This window comes from Buteo buteo, chromosome 2 (genome assembly GCF_964188355.1).
Source record: "Buteo buteo chromosome 2, bButBut1.hap1.1, whole genome shotgun sequence".
Taxonomy (NCBI): domain Eukaryota; kingdom Metazoa; phylum Chordata; class Aves; order Accipitriformes; family Accipitridae; genus Buteo; species Buteo buteo.
This window is the reverse complement of record NC_134172.1, coordinates 17,494,404-17,515,309: the sequence shown is the minus strand read 5'-3', so window position 1 is coordinate 17,515,309 and position 20,906 is coordinate 17,494,404. Positions and strand designations below refer to the sequence as shown.

The 20,906-nt window shown below is 46.6% G+C and overlaps 1 long non-coding RNA gene across 1 annotated transcript; it reads right to left on the bottom strand.

Annotated features, from left to right (window-relative positions):
* Window positions 1-1,941: 1,941 nt before the first annotated feature.
* Window positions 1,942-20,669, bottom strand: LOC142039794 (uncharacterized). The gene is made up of 4 exons (XR_012653061.1): window positions 20,294-20,669; window positions 19,681-19,789; window positions 11,081-11,368; window positions 1,942-2,312 (listed from the first exon to the last, which is right to left on the bottom strand). It is a non-coding gene; the product is annotated as an uncharacterized LOC142039794 (long non-coding RNA).
* Between the last annotated feature and the right edge of the window lie 237 nt (window positions 20,670-20,906).

Below are 20,906 nucleotides of genomic sequence, written 5' to 3'. Positions count from 1 at the left end.
CAGGGCCCTTTCCCCTGCCCCCAAGAATCACAAACACTGTGGGGAGGTGAGTCAGGACAGTCAAACAGAGGCCACCAAGCTCCTGGGCCAGATTTTAAACAGAAACATTCCTTATGTAAAAACCATCCTTTATTCCCCTGGAGAAGTGAAAAACAAAATTCATGAATGCTGTCAACTCTTGTAATAAGGGGATGTTCATGGAGAACATTGTGCCTTTTATTGCTGCATACTTTGCATTTTTATTATTGCAAATGATTATTGGCTATGGTGTTGGTGTTTTAATAACCCCTGGATAATGTTTTTGGTAACAGATTTAGAAAGAGGATTTGGGGGGAGTGGGAATAATGACACAATTGTGGATACATTTCAAACCTCCTGAAATGCTCTTTGAAAACCCCCTTCCTCCCCCCAAAAAGTAATTTTATTTTTTTGATCTGATCACCTCCATATTCCCCCCACCCCCAATCTTTCATACCACAACAACCAAAGCCTGGTGTGCACACAGGTCTACAGAGCAGAGTATTTATTCCAGCTGAAGTTATAATTCAGTGGTTGGTAAATGTTGGTGACTACATACATATCTGTACAGCTTTGTTTACTGCTTAGAAATTACACATCTGTGGCTATGTGAGTGAAGCAGTAGAGTTTTGTAATATAGGTCCACGTTTTACCCAGACAGGGTTGAAAGGTGTAACTCATGCTTCCTAAGGCAAAGGAGATTTATTTCTCTTTTATTCTCCTTCCCCCTGAGATAGGAACTACCCTCTACTGCTGAATCAGCAGGATATGCCCTGTGACACAGACCTTAGCTGGCTGAAATGCTGCTAATGGGTCTGAAAACCGTATCCTACCCCAGCCTCCCTCCACGCAGCATGCGTGGGAGGGGCTGGGAGCTGAGCAAGCAGCATGGGAGAGGGAAGTGAAGACCCCTGATACACACAGCTGTTATCTGTGATAAGCTGCATCCTGTGCCATGCTCCACCTTGCTGCAGCAGGGAAGGCATTTGAACTCCAAGACCCTTTCTCAGTTCAATCCCTATCTGACAAACACACAGCAGGCAGCTGGATGAAAAAAAGCAAAGTTCGACCCATCCCCAATGACTCAGTTTCTAAGACTTCTGAACAATTTCCTAAAACTCTGCCTTAAGGATTTTTTTAGGCAGCATAGGTACATTTGAACCATATAAATAGCTGAAGGAATTCATAATAGCTGTGGAGCAGTGAAGCGAAGAGATCGAGCTGAGAAGGGAAACAAAAAACTCAATTACGTGCAGGCAGGGCAGTAAAAAAGCCAAGCTCCTTTCAGGAGAGTAACTTGTTTAAAATGGTGGCAGCTGACCTCTGATCTCCTGTCAGCCCACAAACCTCACTGGAGTGTGGTTGTTAGTTTGCGTGTCCCCTTTACAGGTGGTTTGTAACCACTGCTCTTGCTCTGACGGTTGGGTTTGACTGTGCTCTTCAGTGGAAACCCCTGAGAATGCAGTGGCAGACCTCTTTCCCCTACATCCTCCTCAAGGACTCTTCACCCTCAAGGGTGAACACATTAGCAGAGACAAAAATCGGGGCTGCGAAGTGTGTCTCCCTTAACTTCGGGTCACCTTTGTCAAGCACTTGTTTCCCCCTCTTGGTGTCCACCCTGTTTTACACAGCAGGGCATGACAACCGTTCACGGGCCTCAGCAGCCCGTCAGGGAGTTGGCCCTTTCCTCTCCCGTTCGGCCAGCTCGCAGCACCCCTTCAGCAGGACTCAGATCTCGCTTCCCCATCTCTCCCTCACACACAGCGGCCAAGCGGAGACAACGAGGCGCTGCCGCCCCTTCCTCACAAATCCTCTCAGAGGCATGGCCGCTGGGCCACGGCCCCAGCGCCACTGCAAACCCGCCGAGCTGGCAGCCATCGCTGCCCCACACAGGGCTGCCCTGCTGCCCTGATCCCTCTCGCGACGAGCCCCAACCCTAAGCCAAAATCTGTGAGGAGACACCAGGGTTTCCCACACCCGGAGCCACGGCACCACTGCCGGGGAGGGTGCCATTTTGTGTCAACACCGTGTCCGGGGGGCTGCAGGTCTCTCATGTGGGGTAAGGCTGCCCTCAGGCTTGCCACCAGGGTCGGTTGGTTGTTTTCCGCAGAAGAAAGTCTGTCAGTGAAAAATTAGTCTGCTTTTTGTTTTATTGGTGTTCTTTATGTAAGGGAAAACGTGACGAGAAGAGGCCACAGTTTGCCAAGTCTTTGAGAACACTGCCCATCCTGTGGCACCCCCGCTCTGCACAGCCTCCTCAGGGATCCCCCAGCGTCCCTCGGGATCGCGAGGCTCTGTCAGAAAGGGGGAAACACAGGTAAATTCAGGCCTTCCTCGCAGCCTTGCGAAAAACCGCGCTGCAGTCCCGGCGGGCAGAGCCGCTGACCCCGCCGTCCCCGCTGCCGCCGGCCGCCCTTCCCCGAGCAGGCGGCGGGCCAGCGGACCTCGCCGCTCTCGCCCCGCCGGCTCTCCGGAGCCGTGCCCCGCCGCGGGGACCGACCCTCCCGCCGCGCCGGCGGCGGCAGCCTTTGCAACAGCGCCACCTGCGGGGCGCGCCGCGGGCCGGGCCGGGCCGGGCCGGGCCGGGCGGCGGCGGTGAGGGCGCTGCCGGGGGCGGCCCAGCGCCTGAGGGGCTGCCGCGGCTCATGGGCAGGGCCAAGGAGAGGGCCCCGGCCCCGCCAGGTGCCGGCAGGCGCGAAGCGAGGGTCTTGGGGCACGCGGGGCTCAGTGGTCGGGGTGCTGGGGCTCAACCCCCCGCCTCGCCCCAGGCACAGCAGAGAGCTGAGGCAGTGGGGTGCAGGAGGAGTGGTAGTCCTGAGGGTCCCTGGGGACCTCACCTAGTACCAGGCGGAGGAGAGACCTTGGCCCTGCGGCAGAGCGGGGTGGTCCTTGAAAAGCTGCTGCAGGGCCCGTCATGACCAGCCCACCCAAGCGGCTCAGCCCCGACAGGCCGAGCTGGCAGGGAGGCCATTCGCCACCCTCACCCTGCTTATCGTCATCTTGTCCTTGGGGTTACGGAGCAGTGTGGGGGACGGGGAAGAGCGCGGCGGGGAGGGGGTTGTGTGCTGGCCAGGCGCCTTTTAGCAAAGATTAAAGGGGGTTGTGAGCCAGCTTAAAAGCAAGCAGGCTGTGATGGGGCGATAGGATTTGGCAGGAGCATTCAGAGATAGGTTGAGGTTAGGTGGGAGACAGATGGGATAGGTGGGAGCTGGTGGGCTCCAAGTCCTGTTAAACTGGAGCCTGGACAGGGGGCAGAAAGAGCTGGTGGCAGATGAGGGTGGGGAGGCCAGGTAGATTCGGTGTGGTGGCTTGCTGCTCTAGCCGGTGCTGTGACACACTGTTAGAAGCGTCGTTTGGCAGACCCGGAAAGAGACAAAAAATTCCAAAAACCTTCCACTGGAGCTCACGCCTCCTTGGATTTACCTATGAGGCATGTATCAATACACGTCTGTCCTGAAACCACTTTCACTATGACTTTCCTTAGGATAGTCCTGCCTGGGAGCATTTATCTGACCTCAGCAGCTCCCTTCAGGTCTGTAGAGGCACCCCATACAGCACCTGGCCCAGCGCTGCTCTTCTCGGTGGCCAGTCCATCTACTACCATCAGCCAGTTTGCCCTTCTAGCATCCCTGAGACATGTGGGTGTGTGGGGACCCACAACTACACCGTGAGAGGATTTCCCAGGACTAGGACGCGATCAACAAAACATACATGAAATTACTCAGCAGTGTCACCACATTCACCAGCTACCACTGACCTTTTAAAACATCTGTCTCCACTGACATCTGCTCTTGGTTATGAACACAACACCTCTAGTTCCGCTTTGGCCAAAACATCATCAACATTTGACCCTTCCGTAAACCCCTTCAGAGCATCCTGTTTTCCTCCTGTAGCCATCCTTCCTCCCTGCCCTTGGTGTCATGCCTGGCTTGTTCTCATTTATACCTTGCACTCTGGCCAAAACCCTCTGGTTTTAATTACTTCCTCTTTCTAAACTGGGATGCCAGTAATTAGTAATCAGTTTACTCTAACTAATGGCCTATATAGACAACGTTTCTCCAGCTCTTACTGAATATCAAATTATTTATACAAAATAGGATACTTTTAGGAGAGACTGAAATGTAACCCAGAATCTCAAAAAAGAATAAAAGCCAATGCATGGCAGCCAGACTCTCTGCTCTGCCTGGTACATACCCAGATTATGAGGTTGGATTTATATACTCCAGGCTGCTTCTGGCAAGGGAGAATCTTTTATTTTTAATGAATATTTCAAAAGACCTGGCATTTATTCCAGTGATGGTTCTCATGGAGGCAAAGCAATAAGAGGCTGTTTTCAAAATTGGATTAACCACAGTTTCTTCCCACTTGCCAAACCCTAGCAGCCAGAGCTCCATAGCTCTTTTCATGCCCGCCATCCTATACCCTGGTCCCAAATATGTAACCCATAATCCCATCTGACTTTGATACCGCAACTGAATTGTCTGATCCCAGTCCTGTGGTTTCAGACCCAGTGTAGGCAAATTTGACATTTCACACTTGTGTGGAAAATAGCTTGAAGGCAGTGAGTAAAATGAAAGTCTGTGGAGGTTGGCTTTGTTTTTCATTGTTGATTGTGTCGAGATGGCTAAAGAATAGCTGGGAAGGGATTAGGCATGTTAGCTTGATGCTGGAGGAGGAAAGCTGTGTCTTGGCATTTCTTTCATGGGGAGCTGGGTCCCAGGATGACTGGGAACACCCACTGAACTGAACAATTAATTGTCCAGCTGCTCTGTAACCTCACCCATCACTTACACATTTTTCTCAAAGTTTGAAAGAGATGTTGCCAAATTAACCCCATTTTTCCTGAAACCCATCTCCATCCCAAATTTACCTTAGTTTTCCTCCAACCTTTGAACTCAGTGAACCTCTGTTGTGGGGAAGGGGACATTTATATTGAAACATGTCACAAGATGAGCTGGGAGGAAGAAAGAGGATCATTTCAAGAGTGCAGTAGCATGAAGGTAATTTTTGACCATCGATTCTGATGTAAACAAGTTTGATGAACTTTGCAATGGGCTTTGTGTGCTTTCCATCTCATAAAATGGTGAAGCATTTTAAGATCTGAAGGTAGGAAAAGGTTGTACTAGCACTACATCTTTATGAGTGTGTTTTCCATTCTTTCTCATCTGTTTTTCTTAAAATGTTTGTTTTTCCAGCTCTCTACACATATTGCCTTTCCTGTCTTAGCTGGCAGATGGGCAGATGCCTCGCTCCATCTCTTTCTCTGCAGTGACACAAAAGGCAGACAGTGCCATCACATTACCTGTGCTGTGTCAGCCTCGGCTCGTTACACACTCATTGGAATTGCCAGCCCTTTGCAAGTCACCCAACAGAGCATAACGTTTTTTACCTATACTGATTCCTTTGTTTTTACAGACTATAGGAGGGAGATGAAGGCCAAGCACTTCAGATGTGCCTGGGTGGGAAGAAACACGTGGGAATTGCACTCCTTTCATCTCCCCTTACCTTCTAATACTGCCTATGATAAGGCAGGATATTCATATATTCATATTCATATTCATATCCATAGTCATGACAGTAGGACAAAAAAAAAAAAGATAAATAAACAGGAAAGGTTTCAAGTCCTGCAAATAGAAACTCCTCTTGTTTCAAATGAGTACTAAATCAGACTCTACTCTGCAGCTCTCCAGAAGCATTTACCTGACTTTCTGAGCTGACCAAATTCAGAACACAGGCTGCCCTACAGGGAAATACCTGCGAGCCATCACCTCTGAACAAACATTTCTCAAATTAAGTTTTACTTCGCAAGAAAAGACAAACACAACATCCAGCCTGATAGATATCTGCATTTGATTGATAGATGCAAAGAGCCAAAGAGCTCCCTTCAAGCACTTGGAGCCAGGAGGGAGTGAACATCTCTCCAGGGACAGCTACCACAAGAGCCCTGCTCCCTCAAGCACGTCCTCCTGCTCCTGCTGTGGCAAAGGCCAGGTTTGAGTCCGACAGCTGAGAATCTCACCCTCTGGCCGGTTCCCAGCACCTGCAGGCTGCTTCCTGTGCGAGCCAAGCCAGCTGCTTTCCCTGGTGTCTAAAGGGCACAGATTTCTCTTACGCTGTTTTTCTGCACAGATTTATTTGCATAAAATGAACGTTCTTTAAACCCAGGTTCTTATTTTTTCAAGATCAAAAGCCTAGTACCCTTCACTGCAGCTGTGTCTGTCTTTTAATGTGTAAGCCAGTATTATTTTAAAGATCTACGAAAACTGTCTTCAGGGAGCTCTTCTTTCCTGCAGTGCAAGAGGCTTTAGGGAAAACATGTATCAGTGAAAACTAAATCCAAAAGAATAGAGGTAAGTGTAAAGCAAAGAACCTGAAACAGAATTTGGGATGATAAAAATTCAAGCATATCTAACATTAGGTAACTAAATCAGAACTTTTTTGAGTCACTGTTTCAGTTCCCACATTTTAGCCCTCAGACAAACAGGTAAAGAGAGACAATGCTCACACAGACAGTCAGTGTCAAACTAATGCTTTTCCTTTCTCTTCTGACCAGGGCTTTCTGCAAATGAACAGTAGCATTTTTGAAGAAGCCATCTGCAGGAAGAAAGAAGCTGATTTGTATGAATATTTTTTGTCACCTTGATTTAATAAGTGATCAATTATAGTCCATGAATTAGTCCTACAGGTTGTTAGTGTAGAACAGAGATCTAGTGATTCAGTCTGAAGAGACTGGCTACTCACATTAACCAAGAGACACTATCACTTTTTGGCTGCAGATTTAGTTCAGTACAACTCTTGGTGTCAGTCTAATCTCAGTGAACGTCTACAGGAAAATGTAGAGGATTCTCTGTGATCCTTCTAGGTCTTCAGTCCTTAGCTTATTAGCTTTGAACTCTATGTGGAGAAACTCTTATAGATTCTTATATCAAGTGCTATTTTGAAGAGATCTAGCAGCTCTACTCATTATTTGGGTGGAACAGTTTTCCCTGTTGTAAGACCCTGGTTCTTCCTTGTTTGTGATTTTGCCAAACTTTTAAAAATGTTTGGGAAGGTTTTCCATGCCAGACTTCCAGCTTGAGCTACTTCCAAGATCCAAGTTAAGGATGGAAAATGCTTTTTTCCTTATGGTCTGAAACTCTTGAGTGCCCTTTTTTTTTGGGGGCGGGGGGGCAGGGTAGGATGTGTGACAGCTTTTTCACTCTCCAGAAAGGACTCACAATGTTGCAAACCAACTGATTATAGCACAAAGCATGGAGCAAAAGAACAGCCTTTGAAACACCAGAGCAGTCTTCAAGGTACATTTACAGAGTGTGATTTTAGTGTCTCCCAGAGTCCATCCTCTCTGAGCACAAATGCAAGGGGAGCGCACATTGCAGCAAGGAAGCACAGGGACAGGAAGGACAGTACCAAACCAGAAAGCTGGATTGTCCCTGTCCCTCTCTCCCGGGGTGACATGGGGCACATCATTCAAATAGTCTTTGAAGAAGTAGGTAGTGCCACTGAAAGCCAGTGGGAGCTGTGCTTTGGGCAGATGAGGTGCCATGCTTAAAAACCTTGAAAAAATCAGGTGAGAGACACTTCAAACAGAGCAGTCAATTTTCTGGCAAGCTCTGGCTGTCATGATTTATATGGGCGAGTATAGGTGGGTTATTCACTCACAGAAATGCTAATCTCACAGACTGTCTTGAAAATAATAATTGTTTTCTGTGGAGGACAGACACAACAGTGATGACTGCCACAGAAGGATAACATGGCTGTGTCATTCAAAGTGCTAAAACAGAGCATAATGACCTTATTTCTGGTATTGCCTAGCTTTTGATTACTCATCTTGGCAACCTTTGTATTGTATATCTAACAGAAGTTTTATGTGCAATAATATGACTCTGACAGGCTGGAATGCCAATTATTAGGCAGACTTGTTAATCTGTTTCTAACTTTAGAGTTCCAACACGGAAAAAGCCCAGCCCTGAAATTGGGTTGTCAAATATGATTGATCTAAAACTATGGTTTTCAGCCATTATCTGTGCATCCCTGGAACAACTCCTGCGGGGATTGTCCGAGTTAACTGCTTGTTGTCAGCCAGCTTGCATTTGAAATGCAGGATCTTCCCCTCTACTACATGGTTCTTTAGAGGTTTGCAAATGAAAAACATGGGTTTGAAGCATCAAGGCTGATTTTCCTGCTGTCCTTTGCTGATGGCTTGCCAGTGGGGTGTGACTGGGTACATATACCTGACTGTTGCCATGTGATTAGAACAGTATAAACTTCTTGGAATAAAGATTGTATTTGGATGAGTTCTCTTTTTTTCCTTTCGTGAATTTGCCACAAGCAGATTATGACCATTTAGAACATTTTTGCTTAATCAAAATTACTCTGTGAATAACTTCCTTGTCAAAAGCAATTTGGGAGCAGCCTGTATCTAGTATGCAGTATTTGGACAGTGACTGAGTTGACTGAATTCCTGACTCATAAGGATGATTTTGCTCCTTGTTCTCCCATTGGGCAAGTGAAACTTAGCTTCAGGTTTTGTGCATGACCATTCCCATTGTACAAATCCAAAACTGCTCTTTTCTGTGAACATTTCCAAATGTTGCTTAAAAATCTACTGCTTGGCACAAAAAATAGACCCTGTCAAATCCACTGTGCACTCAAACACCTGCAGGGCCCCTGGAAACTAGCTCCTGATTGCTGGAGAAACATGAACAACTTAAATTAAAGGCAGTAAATGCTTCACCTCACACTTCCTTTTTATTAAAAATCCTACAAACTTTTTTGGCCTTTATAATATCCCTATAGTAAGTGAATCACTTGTAAAGATGTGACTGAATGTTTCCAGCAAATGGTTTGCAAGCAGAAGATCTGGCCAGGGAAATTGCTTGGCTGCATACAGGACACCCTCTGGAAGAGCTGTGTGTCACTTGTAGGTCACTATAGCATATCAGGTATTGCAAGAGCAAAATAATTATAACATAGTATCATAAATCAAAACATACAGCAATTTCCCTTGTTGACTACTATAGGTCTGTTAACTCCTGGCTGTTGTGGATTTTGAGCAGCTCCGAAGGGGCTGATACTAAGTTGCACGTTACTTATTAGGTTTGTTAATTACATCATAGCCTTTTTTTGGATTTTGAGAGACAAAACCCATAACAATTAGAAGCTTCCACAGTTTTTTGATAAAATAATTTAGCTGCTTTTTTAATAACAGAAACCTAAAGGGTTCAGTAACAGAACATGATAATTTACTCAATTGTTTTACACTCTAGACATAAAGGCTAATCGGCATCAACTCTTTTAAGGGGAGGGGGAAGGGGACTAGAAAAGTTTTGGTCTGTCCTCAGGATTTCCCTATCTGGGTCCAGCCATTGTGTTGCTCCTGCCTTGTAGATAGCACTGTACATAGCCATGCTGTTTGTATTCTGCCACATAGGCAACCGGGATTAGAACACTGCAATTAGGCTTAAATCAGGACCTGTGGAGGGACTTCATCTTGACTGGGGCCAGTCACCCTGGCTCCCTTTGTAGTCAATGGAAAGAGGGGAGCAACTGGGGAGCATGGGTTTTTAGGCATCCATTTTAGGATGAGACATGACATGCCCAAGACTCCACTACTCATATTGACTAGGTCTCTATTTCCTAAACATTATTTATTACGCCATACCCAGATGTCCAGCACATCTCTGGCACTATAGCTCCCATAGTCACTTGCACTATAGCTGCAGCTCCCCTTGCTAACCATGCTGGGCTGTACTTGCAAGTCTGCTTGGAAAGCCACCCTAAGTGTAGAAGACATCTACAGGGTCTCAGCACTTAGCTGAGCAGTTCTCTGAGACAGGAGAGGCTACACTTAGGAGGCAGTGAGCAGTGGGAGCTGGGCCCCCCGCGCCTTGCAACCTCTACCCTGGAGCTGCCGGAGCACACAGGACAGTAGCAGGAGCAGAGTGGTGTACAGAACACCACAACAACCCCAGTGCGGTTGTGTCTTGCTGTGACATCTCCTGGGACACCAGCAGATAGGAGGAGATTGAATTCCTTTTCGCCCAGATCCGCATCTCATTTCCATACTAAACTATTCTCACTCCAAGAACCTTGCTCCTATGCACTTCTTCCCATAATTCAGAGTTTTTTCTTTCCTCTGTAAATCACAAGCATAATGCACTGTAGAGCCCCATTTATGAAAACAAGATCTATAACAAAACCCTCTTAACACCAGTAAATCTTCTTTTAATGAATTGGGCCTGTAGCTTCAATTATGGAGCTGGGCTGTGATGGCTGCTGAGCAAGCCATGCCAACAACAACACTGAGGCAGATCACTGTCATAAGGGTATTAGGAGAGTCTCGGGAAAGGCTTGGACGCGCCCTCTTTCCCTGCAAGCACTTTCACATCTGCACTGCATTATATCCCCGTCCAGATGACTTCGCTGGGATCTCCAGTGTTCTTGGGAATATTTACATTATCAGAAAAGAAACCACTAATTTATTTATTCAGTCTTCCACATAAATATGCCCATAGCCCAGTGTGAAACAGCTCACATTTATCTGGTTTGCTTTGTTTTCAAATGGACCTACCCTGGATTTTCAGTTTTACAGTGTGTATAAAGAATTAAACTCTTTAATTAGATTGTAAACCCTCTGGATCATATTTTTACCCTGATTTTGTGCGCTACCTACTGTCAGAGACTACACTCTTTCATCATTATTAGAAAAAGACCACTTCCAGGTATCCTGTAGGAGCTGGACGGGGCACTTACACGGAGGGGCAGATCTAGTGGATCCCACACGGACAGCTGATGTGAGAAGGCTGAAGATGCTAGTTCTGTCCTCTCCCCTGGATGGTACATTTGGGCCATCCATAAGACAGGGCATTGCCGAGCCCAATTTTCCCTTCTCTGGCAGTGAGAAATTGCCAGTGGACACTGAGATAGGAGATGCTCTTATCCTTCTGGCCTTGGGCACAGAGAAAGGGGCAAAGCACAAAGCAAACATCTGCCCTCAAACCTTCCTGCCCTCCTCTGTGACCAGTGTGATGATAAAGGCACTGAGCTGGAGGGACCCTATTACCTGCTCCTGCTCTGTGCAGGACCTCAGATCTCTATCTTGAACGTGGAAACCAGGATGATTTTCACCCTTTCTTGTCATATTGGCACCAATTACAAGCTTTTCTTGCTATCTGCTTCTTCTGTTGACCTCACAGAGTAGCTCTCTTGTGTCACCTTGGTGCTGTAGTAAAAGTCAATATTGCAGAGGAGACTTCTTTGGCTCCATTTTATTTTTGGATGGCCTGTGCTTGTCCTGTTTTCTGTCTTCCTGCAGCAGGCTGAGTCATGTTGATTTAGTGATGGAAGATCCCTTGATGGAGAAATGGGAGAAAGGAATATTAAAACAATAAATTTCACTTACTGGAATGCTTGGCCTAGAAACACCTGGTTCTGTGGACTTTCATCACTTAAAAGTGGATGCTGGTCTAGGCAGAGCTAGTGCAGCACATAGGCACTCTTGTGGACTGCAAGGTGGGGTGATGTCTGAATTGATGACAAAACCAGACACCTAGATTGCTAAAGAGAGATCGCAGAGCACTGAAGACAACAACTAAGGTTTTTGTGTGTTGTAGTATCTCCTTCCCCTAAGTTAATGTGGTTTATTAGAACTGGTAAAGAAGAAAAAGAGATTGAAAATATAAACATTTCCAACACAATCAGCTGAAACTCGGTTTCTACACAATGTTAATGATCCAGCTTTGTTACTGCTTTTGTTTATGTGAAAATGCCTGGCTTGGACAGGAGTTTCAATCTGGGGAAAATTTGGAGAAATTTGGGGAATATTTCTCTGCAGATTTTGAGGTTTTCTTCAAAAAAAAGAAAGGATTTCTTTTTTTTTTTTTAAGGATCACATTCAAAAATTCAAAATTTCAAATTGGGTACTACAAAGATGTATTTCTATGCATTCCCTTACTTTAATTCAATCTTCAAAAAAATTCTGATGAAAACAGGTACATTTTGCAGAAAATGTCCCTTCTGCTTAGCCCTACCCCAATCCCAAATTAAAGCATAGTCCTGCATAGCATTGCTTGACTGAAGAGGGGTGGCCATGCCCGGTGGTACATGCAGGTCCTTGCTGGCTGCCTCCTCCGGGTGCTCACACTGCTGGAAGAAAGCCAACAGCTGTCACCTATGTCTGTACCCAAGAGCAGTAGAGAGGCTGCAGATGTTTAAGCTCCTGAAGGGCCACAGCAGTTTGGGGTACAGCAGAAGAGAGGTGCGTGGGTGTGCAGTTGGCATGGCCTTCTGGTGACATCCACATGACACCTATGGTGCTCGGGAATTTGAGGATGAATATTTCCCCTGATTGATAGCTCAGTTTCTGAAAACCAGCTGGGGGCACATCAGTGAGGTCAGGCATTGCTCATGAGTCAAAAATGAGACAGTACTAAAGCTCACTCTTTATCTATATATCAAACCCTAAATGTTCTGCTCTGGAAAATCATTTTGCTGGTTTAGACTAGCTATTAAAGGCCCCGGACTTGGGGTCAGCTGCATGACCCAGGAGGGGATTTAAGGGAAGGGTGTGACTGAGAAAGCAAGAGAAAAGCCCCTAGGACTGCGGCCAGTTTTAGTCAGAAGAACTGCTTTGTTATTGTATTACAGCTGCACGGTGTTTTTAACTATAAACCATGCTTCGGACTCAGGCTGAAACGGGCTCGGGTGCCGCAGTGATTCATACAGCAAAACAATTTACAAATCCCACATGAGGCAGTGTTTGAAAGTCTTTTGAAAGCATTGTTTAGCCAGCAGCAGGGCTCTTTTCAAGCTCTACTCTGGTTGCAACTCTTATTTCTAAAGGTACAGCTATACAAACAAGTGACTGTGGGGATGTGCATTTACATCACATCATGTTTTCCACAGCAAGGTCCCATTCACAGCCTGTGGTAAGTGAAAAGTTGCCTAACCATGAAGGGAAACTTGCTCCAAGAGAAGAGGCTGCCTCTGAGAAGTTGCCACTAGCAGCTACGCTGACACTGTAAATCCACATCTCCACTTCATTCAGAGCAATCTGTTTGCGTAGCTGTACCCTGTGTTACTAATATACTTCCTAGAGGTGCAGTTTCATGGCTGCAAGAAGCAGCTGTGCAGGAGGTGCATGTGGAGTGTGCTGGGTATTGGAAATGGATACATCTACTTGAGCAGCCAACGGGGAAAGACGAGAGAAGTCCAGTGTGTCACTGTACAAGGCTATGTATTACGGTGTTATCTGCCTCCTCCATCCATGCTTGGAAAGTTCTGGCCGAGGGGATGTTTTTCAAATGAATCCTAATCTTGACTCTTAAAATCAAAAGGAGATGGGCTGAATTTGCTGTCTGCTCCATCAGACACAATGCAGTTATTGGCCACGTCAACAGCACGTGGAACTAGCAGGGACCTGCTGGAGGCACTTGCAGCCTCAAAGGAAAGTGGCTCCTGCACTTCTGATGAGCTCCTATGGATGCTGCATGGCCTGGGTTGGTTGAAGTCCCATCTCACTGTGTGAAGAGGCAACAGATTCAGTGTAGACTTCGTTTTATGGACTACAGTCATAGACTTCATTTTATGGACTACACTCATAGACTTCATTTTATCTCTTACCCTCTTTTATAGGAGAAAAAGGGAAACAGTGTGTGACTGGGACAAGGATTATACTATTAACTTTATCCATATTCCCCCACAGGTAGGATTTCTAGTGCCTCTAGTTCCCTAAATTAGTGATGAGGTTAAATAGTGCCAGAGAAATATGGGCTAAGGTTGGAGCTCCAGCCAGCCAATACCTAGGTAATAATTTAAAATGTATTATTCATGAACACTTTATTAATGTTCACATTAAGTTATTATAATTCTTTCAGTACCAATGTCCCTGCTTCACATGAGAGGTGTTTAATATTAGCTGCTGTTCAGACCTTTCCAGCCAAATAAAATCAGTCTTAGTTCATTCTGTCTGACTTAGATCAACAAACATGGAACATAATGAACTCGCCCTGCTCTATGACTTATCTTGCCAGGATGGGAAAGGGAACGTACCGCAGCAAAACATTCCCGAGTGCTTTTGTTCGGCAGCACACAGTCCAACTTGGGCAAGGACCGTGGCAGCACCCGCAGAGTACTACACCCTCCCAAATCCTCCGTCTGCCAGCACCGGAGAGCCACCGTGCCTGCCCTCCCCACCGCCAGCTGCTTTGCAAGGGCAATATGGCAGTGCAGCGGGTCCTACAGTTAGACTGCTTTCCAGAAAGGCTCAAGGAGGAATATTTCCCAGCAGCAGCCTCTCTCCTGCACTGTGGCCCCTGTCCAAGGCACAGGGTGGTGGCTGGGTTGGACACTGTGAGAGCAGCCTTGGTGCTGGGCTGGCGACATGGGAGGTCTAGGCCCTGAAGCAAGTAATGGGAAACCGACTCACCTCTTGAGTGAGTCCCACTCATAACGATGGAGGCGGGAAGTTTTGGGTCTACCCACCCCCATCTCTATTAAGAGTTTGAAAGCGGGGCACTGGGAATGTTTCTGAATCGTGAAAGCAATGCCAAGGACAAAACTGTAGAATAATGTCAGGTTCTTCTGATTAAATCTAAAATTTTCCCACTATTACTTGAAAATTAGAAGCAGACAAAACTATCCATCATGTTATAGATAACTTGGCTGCAGAAATATGGCATCAGCATATGCTGAAAAGTAAAAGCTAACATGATTAGTAGACTATTAATTCTAGCAGCAGCCTTGCCTGTATGGGATCCATGTGTTTAGAAAGTAAGGTCTCTGGAGCAAAGACCAGCTTTTCTGTGTATATCTGTAAAGCAGGTGGCATAGGTCTGAGCATTAGACTAAAAATCTGGTATTGCAAAATTGGCAATGACCTTTGAAAATGTTGGCCCATCTGAAGAGTTGCCAGAGTCTTGTGCTTCTATTGATACAAAGCTTGATGATATCTGTAAGTTTCATTCCACTGAGCTGACTAGGCTGACATGGATCCATCATCCAGATACATCCATCCAAAAACTAAGTTTTCAAAGCACGTTGCAGCTCCTGGAGTTCATAAAAGCTGTGATTACAGAACTGGTAGTTGGTGCTCTACGTGATGCAGTTTGCATGATAATGCATTGGATGCTGGCCTCCCAGGCCTCCCAAGCCTCTATTTTTTTGCAGTTGATGTTTCCCAGGTGCTTTAACCTAGCAGCTGCAAATACCCCTTTCCCTATTTATGAAGAAAAAAATAAAAAGGACTTGATAAAAGACTGTTAAAGACTTGATACCCGCTAGTATGATTAGCCCCACTGAACTGCAGTGCTTTTCTTTTCCCAGGGAAAATGGAGAAGAAATTTCATCCTGCTGAGTTTTGGCGACAGTTTAGCAGGAGAAGGTCCATAAAGAAAACACTATCAGCAAAGGTCTTGTGAAAAACAAACTTCAACATCACTTGATCCAAATAGTCCCATTAAATCATGTTAAATGTTTTCTATGCATCCACGAAGGGTATGACAGCTGGTGTCTCCATATCGCTGCAGCGTGGGTTAAGTTACAAATTATACACATACCATCCTCTGCTAGACTCCTTCTCATGAATCCAGCTTGGCCCTTCCAAATCAATTTGGCTATAGCATTTTCTGGCCTGATCTTTAGTATTTCAACATAAATAATGTGTGTTTCAGTTCATCTGTCCCAGGATTCTCTTTTCCTCATTGGGATCCATTCGTGTTCCCTTTCTTGGGAAAGGCAGCGATTTCCTTGTGGTGGGTGAAAGCTTGCCACTGTGGCCGCTCTCTGCCAAAATAGCTGTCCCTCGCCAAGGAACATGCTGTGCTGTGCAGCTCCCAGCCATGCCTCGTCTGACCTCCAGAAGTCACCCCGTACCACAGCTCAGTCATGGGAATTGTGACAGCCCGGAGCAAACCCGCAGAAGACCAGTAGACTCTTTCCCATCTGTGACCTCTCCGTCATTTTGATGTCACCACATTTCATTAATTCTAGCAATTTTTATGTTAAAAATCTTGTTCACAGGTGAAGAAGCAGCTCACTTTATACTAACTGAAACCTTAACAGTAATTCAAGAATCACTGCTAGTCTAGATCTAATTGTTACAGAAAAAGAAAGAATAACAGTGTAGTTAAAATTGTTTCACACACACTTAATTTCTACCCCTTTTCCTGGTGTCAGGCTCGCCCGTCCCCTGCTCCTCCGTGCCCTGAGGTGGATAGTTTCAGTCTGGTGGGGCTGGGAGTGTTGCAGCGGGTCACGGGCATCTGGAGGGCTTTGCAGGGAGGAGTGTGATGTTCGGGTTGATGGTGTCTCCTTCCTCGAACTAAGGATCCACTTGGAGTCATTTTCATAAGTTTGCTAACATGTTTTTTTACACCTTTCTCTTTCTCCAGTGCTGTGCAGCTGCATGTTTCATTGAAATTTACTATATGTGGTGCCTTTTACATATGTTTGGTATTATTTCTTTGTTGTCTTTTTTACCCTAAACCCAGTTTTGTCCAGCTCCACTTTTGTTGAACTGACTATGGGAGAGATGTTTATAGCTGTGGGATCACCAGTGCCAGCCTGTGCCCCATCTGTCATCATCCCATGCCTGTGCTCTTCTGCGCCTCATCCTGTGTCTCCACTTCTCGATGGCTGTTTTAGCAGACCTGTCCTCCTCTACACTACATTATTATATTAGTCATAAATATCTCATTCTGTGTAGAATAACTGCTATCTCCATAAAAGCATGCTTGTAAAAGCAAAGATATACAAAAGTAAAAGAAATCAGCTTTGCATATGTGGTCACTTAGAGAACTTGCTGCCACAGCTAAATGAAGGAAAACAAAGTAAAACAAAGCTACAAGCAGGTCAAGAAAACTCCAGAACAAGCACAGCCCGAAAGTCTTGGTTCTGAGGCCTTACAAATTCAGTGCAAATCTTCTGGCCTGCTCCTGAGAGAGACAGTGCTGTACTACAGGGCTACACCATTGTGCGATGCTCTGCTCAGCTTCATGGGCAATAGCTTTTCCAGTGCCTCACCTAAAAACCAGATTGTGGGCTTTCGAGCACATGAGGATGGATGACAGTGACACGCAAAGGCAGCAGCATGTTTCAAGTGTTATACCAGTCTGTGCTTGCTTTTTTTTGATTAGCTGTTTGAAAGCTGCTAGTGGAGAAGTGCTGTTGTGGGTGATGGAACAGGTATCTCTTGCTTTTTGTCTCTTGAGCTCTTGAGCTTCTGGCCTGTTTTAACAGAGGCAAAGGCTGGGTTTGACAGCCCAGCTGCATCCCAGCAGGCCTGGGAAGGCATACCTTCCTCAGGCTTAACCCCTGCTTGCTTCCAGGAGACAGCAAAGCACTTCACATTCAGCATGGGCAACTTGTCAAAATTCTTTTATTTTCCCTTTCAGACACACTGTTTCCCAGATAAATAATGCCCGAGAACTTCTGGCATCACTGCAGTATATTTGTGTCCTCTAAAGAGATACAAGTGGCCACCTCTGCATCAGGCTGGCTTTCACTGAGTTAGTCATGGGCCACTTGGCACTTTTAACCCAAGCTGTCAATAAGTCTCTCGCCCTGACAGTCCTGCTGTAATAAGACACTGGGTGCCACCGAGCGAGGAAAATGCCACTTCTGTTTGCAAAATGGACACACTTCCCTGGGTAATAAATGAAGCGAGTCACTGTCTGTATGGGCTGGCAGTTGTCTTCTGCTCCTTGCTCCTTGATTTACTGTGTGTGGGAGCAGCTTAACACATCAGTATTGCAAATTAAATACCAAGCGGGTAGGTGATCTTTTGAGTTTGCATCTGGGAAGGAGACAACTTTCAAACAGAGGTTCGGCTCTCCTCCTGTCCAAATCATGGCACTCAACTGATCAAGCAGTGTTTGATCAGCAGTTTTCACAGAGCTCCAGTCTGCAAAGTCTGTTCCAGGCTTTTTCTTTTCTCTTTCTCCCTCTTCCACTCTCTGTCTCTTAACAGTTAAATTTTACATCAAAGGCTGGCTGAAGCTTTTAGACTAGTATTACACCATTCACTGGTTAAGTGGAAGCTGCTTAAAATCCTGCATAATTACACTGTCTTTGCGCATCTGTTTTCCTCGGTGGTGTGTGAAATCAGTGTGTCTCTTAGAAGTATAGGGCCAGGCACAGTTTGGCTAATGAAAATGCTAATTAGAATGGAAAAATATATTGTATGTGTCCCACATGTTTAGCTCTAAAAAAATGCGGAAAATCCTTAGCCTTAACACTCTAAAGACGTCAGATACTTCTCTCAGACGATGTCTTGGGAGCCCTAGTAAGCCTCGGCAGAGAGAGATTATTTTGTTAATGCTCCCCCAATAATTAGATCCACATGCACACAAGATACACTATGAGCCCTGTCTTGCTTTTCAACTTCAGGACTGTGACGGTGGTTTATGTGAAACTGCAGAGTGTGTTTTAAAATAACACAAAAATATGTCTACTAAATATTGTAGCTACCAAATGAAGCCCTTGGGCTAGGAAAGGACAATACCCCTGTCCATGCTACCCTCCTGTGCCTCCTTGTGTCACGTCCTGCACAGTGGCAGTGCCTCTGGTTGCACAGCCAGATTACATCTCCTGTAGGACCTCTGTCTCACCCAGGGTGCAGCAGGCTACCGTTAATCAACCAACAGCTAATCAAGAGGCTGGTTTCATCCCGTTCCTCAGGGTAACCAAACACCTTGGGTACGGCTCAGCCTAGCGCAGGGTTAGTCCACAGACCCTGCAGCTGGAGCTCAGCAGCGAGTTACCGGAGTTCCCAGTGAGGATGTGGCTGTCCTCCCGCCACCTCCCGGCATCCCCATCCACCCCAACAGACCTGGCTCCTTCCTCTGTGTCATCCTCCCCTCCTTCCTGTGGGCAGACCCCACCGATCTCTCTCTGTCCTTCACCTCCCACTAAAGGCAGGATGCTGCATCCCACCCCTCGCCACTCTGTTGGCAAAGGGACGTTTGGGAGCCCGGGAAGGAGTGCGTGCCCGGGCACAGAGGGACGGTGGGGCAGCCCTCAGCCGCTCGGTGCCTGCAGCAGCAGCTCGGCCACTGTGGTGGCACGTGCCTGGGCCAGGGCCGTGCAGCAGTGAAGGGGCAGCGGGGCAGGCTCGCTGCTGTGGCACCTCTGGAGCCTGGCAGCTTCTGTCTCTTAACAAGCAGGCGAGAAGTGCAAGTTCTCTGAGGCAAGAGGGACCCTTAACTCAGGGAATGTTCCCGGGAGGGTATATATCTGCAAAGGCAATGCCAAACCGCTGCTCCAGCACATAGCAGTAGCTGGAGGAGGCTCATCAGAGAGGCTATAAGGAAGATTGTTAATGTTTACAATGAGCTGAGCAGTGTATATTTTATTTTAGCCTTACTCTTGGAAGTGGATGAATTATTTTATACTGCACTCTCCAAGTCACAGGGCCCCTTGCAATGCCAGCACTTTGCTACAGACCATTTCTGAAAGATAAAGGAGGCGAGCCCACATCTCTACCCACTGGAAGAAGATAGTAAGCCCCTTAGCCCCTTCCTTTTGCCTCCCCCCCTGCACTTTGCGTGGTGTCCCCAAAGCCCCCTGTGTGCCCAGAAGCCTCGCCTGCGGCTCCAGCATTGATCGGTAGCGTAGAGGCACATTGGGATGATTTCCACCACACGCTCGGCATGTGTCAGGACTCACCTTCCCTTCCCTCGGCCCCGGGGCTGCCATGGAGACACAGAGTTTGTGCATTAGTGAAAGAGGAGAGGATCTTATCCTTTGGAGAAGGCGAGCACTAAAACATGAATAACTGCAGAAAATGAAAATTATATTAAGAAAACAAGGCTAAAGCTTTAACCATTAAAGTGGAAAAATAACATTTCATAAACATGATCTTCTTAATACTACATAATACAGCTCTCCATGTCACGCAGCACAATAATTTCCTGTTCAGCTTCACTTCCTGAGCAAAACCAGAGACCAAGATTGGCAAGCTCTAACCGGAGAGTCGGGCTCTCCCCGCAGCCCCAGCCACCAGAGAGGGCCTGGTTTCTGCTGTCTTACTCTCGGCATAAGCCAGTTCAGCCACCGGGTGATCCTCTTGAATCACTTTTTAACCAAGTCAAGAAGACTTCTATGGCAACAGCCTTGTTTGTGTGTGAGTAATGAAGGTGATTTCTAGCGAAGTAGTCAAGGGGGAGGGAAAAAGAAGACATTTGGCCAAGACTGCTCGCATAAGTAAAAACCAGATTTCCTCCACATCTTGCTTCGGAATAAGTTTTTGGAGAACAGAGCTCTAGAAACATGTAATTACCGTTTGCTTTCTCTAGAGATTTCTTCTTTTTTTGCCATTGAGGCACTGCTGTTTCTTGCTCTGGTAGAAGCTATAGCTTGCTCCGCAGGCTGAAGTCCCCTTGCATCTACCCGCTGCTGTGTTTGCAGGGGAGACCCGGCTCGCGCTCAGGGTCTGTCCTCCCTCCGCTGGCACTTTCCTTCCTCCTCTGCCCCCACAAAGAGCTGACTTTCGCACATTGTACGGCATGTCCCGGCGTCTGAGGTGTGAGGAGGTTTGTTGATTGTACGCGGCTGAATCCAGGTTGTTTTTCCACTTTGATGGAGCTATATTTAGGCTGTCCAGTAACTGTGTCCTGGGCTTTCTAAAATAAATCAATGCACGGGGCCCTGGTTCCGCGGCTGCCTGTGCCGGCGCAGAGCCCTGTCTGCCCCCGGCTTGCCTGCAGTCTCTGGAGGCTTTGAACAGCCGCTGGCAGAGATCCTGTTGCAAGTCCAGGGTTTAACAAGTCTCTTCTCCTGCCCCACTCTGCCCTTGTGTCCTGCCTGCCATCTGCTGACCTGCACTCAGGTTAATATAGCTCTGGAATGAATTCAGCTGAATTACAGATTTGCACCTATGCAGAGAGGCCAGA